Raw genomic sequence first — 5,014 nt, forward strand, 5'->3', positions numbered from 1 at the left:
ATGCTCTGCAAGGTATTGATCAAAAATATTATTACAATACTCACGGCCATTGTCGGACTGTAGACACTTTATTTTCTGACCCGTTTGCCTTTCAATGCACGTTTGATATAATTTGAAAGCCTCAAAAGCATCAGACTTTTGACGCAGAAAATATATCTCGCACCACCTAGAGCTGTCGTCTATGAAGGTAACAAAGTACCTTGCGCGACCAATGGATTCTTCTCTAAAAGGACCCACGACATCCGAGTGCACAACTTTTAGCAGTTCTTCACATGGTTCGCGAAACTTGTTAAATGGTAATGCAGTCATTTTACCTTTTAAACAAACTTCACATTTTGCTAGTTCCTCAGTTTCGCTAGCTTTAATCGAAGGTAATACATCCTCACGGACAATTCTCATTAAATCTTTTGCATTCAAGTGGCCAAGCCGGCAATGCCATTTAAATAATTCGGAACACTTTTCCTCAACAACACCACATTCGCTGCTTTCACGCAAATAGTACAAATCGCCCTTTCGATCTGCGATAAGGGTAGTTTTTCCACTTGCATCACTAACAAATGCTCCGTCTTTGAAAAAGGTTACTGTATGCCCCTTATCGGTGATTTTCGCAACAGAAATTAGATTCGTTCGCAAATCCGGCACAAATAAGGTATTCTTAAATTCTACTTGTCGTTCACCGTCATCACCAGCTACTCGAAGTTGTACAATGCCCTTGCCTTTGACATCTGCGCAGGCCTGACTAGCAAGGTTCAATTTGGCTTTAGATGATTTGCTAATAAACGAAAAACTCGAAACGTCGCCACACAAATGTGCAGTACACCCGCTGTCAAGAACCCAAGTATGATTCGCACGATGAGTATGGGATCCATCACATGATTGCTCTGCTGCCGTATGGCATGCCGCATACGATTCGTTGACTTCGTGGTTAGATTGTTTCAGATGATTAGAATTTTCTCCTTTCCTAGCTTTACAAACATTCGCTTTATGACCTGGTGCACCGCACTTAAAACATTTAAAAATGGCTTTAGAAGCATTTTTCTCGTTTTTCTTAACGTGTCTCTTTACACAATTTACGCGATTACCAGCCGCCATTGCAATTACTGCACCTCCAGAAGTTTGCTTACGCGTCTCACTTTCCTCGATAATTTTAATCTTTAACACCTCGGCATTGGGCAATTCATCCCTAGATTCAATAGCGCACCGAAAATTCTCATAGGACGACGGAAGGCTATACAGCAGCATGATTGACAACAAATCACCATTTATTGGTACACTCATGCTTTCAAGTTTATCCACAGCATCGAAAAATGTCGCGATATGCTCTTTAACATTACCACCCTCATCAAGTTTCTGTAACATGAGCTGTTTCAGAAGTGTTGCTTTGCGCGCCGGCCCCTTTGATGCGTATATCGACTCCAATTTGAGCCATACTTCACGCGATGTGTCGCAGCCACGAATTTGCTTGAGCTCTGATGGTTGAATCGAAAGAATCAAGTCCGCCTTAGCCTTTTTGTCACACTTTAGCCAAACACTTTTCGCATTAATATCACTCTCCGGCGGCATCGCACACGTGCCATTAACATAGTCCCAAAGTTCATTTTTGGTGAGGAGCGCCTCCACTTGCATACTCCAGGTGTCAAAGTTTTCCTTTGACAAAAGCTCAATTCTCGATGAGCTAGTAATCGAATTAGCAGCCATTTCTCCAGCAATTTCGCGACTCACACCACGTTTTTCTATGCTGATATATAAGTCTTCCTTTTTCACTGTTTCGTCGCTGCTATTAATCATAACATGAAAGAAAAAAGCTCAACCTTGATATTTTGGGCAGCTGGGCCCATAACCTCTTACGATGGCAGTGAAATTCCCAGATTTAAATAAAAGAGCTTGTTCTCAGTTAAAGCAAATGTTTTTAATAAACTTGCGATCAAAATTACAGAGAGAAGAAAAAGTGAATGTAATACAAAAAGGAAGCATAAGAAAGTATGAAAAAAATGACAAGCATGCATATTGTAACTAAGGAAAAATACATAGGTTGAATATTTCCAACAAACACCTTCATCAAAAAAAAATATATATATATTAAAAATAAACGATAAGTCGCAGCTATTTTAAACTTGCACTTCATTTAAATTGATCGGACAACAAACAGCATTCTCAAAACATGTATTTCTAGGAAATCGAGTTAAAAGCCTGAAATTTTTACGAAAGTTTGTTGATTTTTTTAATGTTGCGCAAAAATTGAACCTTGGGGTTTTATTAAAGTATAAACTGCATTTTTATAAACAAAGAATTAAAATTAAATAATTTTATGATTAATGGCCAATCTTGTCAGTATGTGAGTGTCGTAAAGTTTTGATAAGCACTTGAAATACTAAAAATAAAATGTCAAACTTTAGTACTGAATTCAAAGAAGATGTCTCCTTTATCCATGCATAATAACTTAAAAGAATTTGTTTGTTAAGAAGTGTACCTTAAACTATGTGCATGCACATTTATGTTCAAAGTGTAAAATGTACCTACATAAACTTTCCCATGAATACCATTAAATCATTGATCTTGAAGGGAATCTATGTATGCATGTACAGTAGCGTCTCGGTAATCCGGACACTTGATAATCCGGACACCCCGGTAATCCGGACACCCAAATAAATTGCGTTGCACACTCTGTAATCCGGACACTTGCATTAAATGTTTCCCTCAGTAGTCCGGACATCGATTTTTGCGATATGTAAACGTTACAATTCAAATGCTAAAATACTAAAAATTCGAAAAAATCCAGGCAGTTTACAGTTATGCAGCGTCTGGCTGGCGCCTTGGTGCTTAAATTCTTAAAGCGCAAACAGTCAACGACGTAACGTAGACGTAGGTTGAAGCAGACACGATCTACCCTATGGGATGCGCGTTTTGACGAAAACTTCACCACCGCATGGCGGTGACGTTGCCGATGCTTCTCTACGCTACGTCATTGACTAACTGCGCTTTTACATTCAGCAGGTGCTTTTAGTTTGATTTTGGTGTTAAAGTGGCACAATGTCGGGCCCGTCTATAAGACAGCTTGCTTTGAAATATGGAGTTGGGAAATCGACAATAACTGACCTTAAAAAAAAACCGAAACTTCAGAGGTAAGTAAAATTATAGAAAAATCTTTAAGTTGTGCAAGCTAATATGAACACTATTTGTAGTTTTTTTGGGCAAATGGAATGTGGACTTGATAAAAGGAAAACTATGAAACGCGCAGAGTATGAAGAGATGGAAACCCAACTCTATAATTGGTTTTTGAAGAAAAGGCAGCAAAATGTTCCTATCTCAAGTAATCTTTTACAAGAAAAGGCGAGGGAGTTGTTTCACGAAATTTATAGCGAAACTGCGACTTTTTTTGCAAGTAAAGGTTGGCTAACAATTTCGGTAGAAAAGCTGAGCAATAGCGAAAGCGCTGTTAAGCCATTTGTTAATGCATTCAAAGACAAAGTATTGGAACTTAACTTGGAACACTGCCAATTGTACAATGCCGATGAAACAGCATTGTTTTGGGGAAAACTTCCTGATAAAACTTTAGCTTTGCGAGCTGAAAAATCTGCTCGCGGAAGAAAAGTGGGAAAAGAGAGAATAACTGTCCTGTTGTGTTGCAATGCCACTGGTGAACATAAACTTAAACCACTTATTATAGGCAAGGCCCAAAACCCACGTTCGTTTAGAGGAGAGAGCTTGCTTTTTGAGTACACCCACAGCAAAAACGCTTGGATGACGGACATGCTCTTCAAGAGATGGTTTACTTATTCCTTTATACCTGAAGTAAAGTCGTACTTGGAAAAAAAATTGCCTAAAAAAGCACTCTCATTATTAGATCCATCAGCTAGTAAGCATTAGCGAAAATTTCCATGTTATGTTCTTACCTCCAAATTGTACTGCGCTTTTACAACCGATGGATCAAAATGGAATTCGCATTTTTAAAAATGAATTATCGCAAAAGTTTTCTATCCCATATTTTGCCTATAATGGAAAATGATCTCCCGGAATGTTTAAAAAAGTTTACTCTAAAAGCGCAGTTACCCACGGACGTAAAAACGGAGAACGTGTCAGCTGACGCGATCTATCTTAAGGGATCTGCGTGTTAATAAAATCTCACCACCGCATGACCGTGACGTAGACGTTTCTTCTCTCTCTTTCTATCAACAGCAAACTTGATACCTTTATACGTGCTTCTACGCTACGCTACGTACACGTCCGTGGGGAACCGCGCTCTTAAAGATGCCGCCTTGCTAACAGCTAGCTCATGGGACTCAGTAAAATCCAGCGTATTGCGAAAATGTTGGAATAAATTTTTATACAATGAGGAGTGGGACTCTGAAGATGACTTACCACTTAGCGTGCTACAAGAAAATTATACTGAACGCGTAGATGATTTGGTACGTTTGTTAGTGAATATAGCACCAGATGTTTACGTACAGCGAGAAATGACTAAAGAGCTGCGCAAAACCTTCTAAGAGGCACACTTTACTACTATGCAGTACTTCCAAGCGGCGTACTACAGGTAGCGTTAACAGCAACACAAAATATTCTATAGCAAGCTGCGCAACAATACAAACACTTCAACATTCGAAATATAATTTGCTACAGCGACGATAGCGCTTGAGTTTTGGGGTGAAGCAAATTGTAAAATCAACAAGTAAGAAAGTCTTAAGTTCGGGCGGAGCCGAACATTAAATACCCGGCGCAAGTATTAAATATATGTTTTCCACCTTTCCGAAAGCTACCGCTACATGATAAGCCGGGGTGTATACATTTTAAGTAAATTAGCGTCCTTAAATTTCGAAATATTGAAATTTCAAGCATATCTGAAATTTACCGTTATATGAAAAGCGGCCTCAATTTTAGTCCGATTTCAACAATTTTCAACGGTTTGCTTTTATGTGGCAAGCACAATAACCATACCGAGCTTGGTACAAATTGCTAGAACGGTTAGCGAGATACATATATGTGATCACAAGTGGGCGGTGCTACGCCCATTTTCCAA

Source organism: Rhagoletis zephyria, unplaced genomic scaffold, assembly GCF_001687245.7.
Source record: "Rhagoletis zephyria isolate East Lansing unplaced genomic scaffold, Rhagoletis_zephyria_1.1 Rzeph_scaffold_05077, whole genome shotgun sequence".
In the NCBI taxonomy this organism is placed as follows: domain Eukaryota; kingdom Metazoa; phylum Arthropoda; class Insecta; order Diptera; family Tephritidae; genus Rhagoletis; species Rhagoletis zephyria.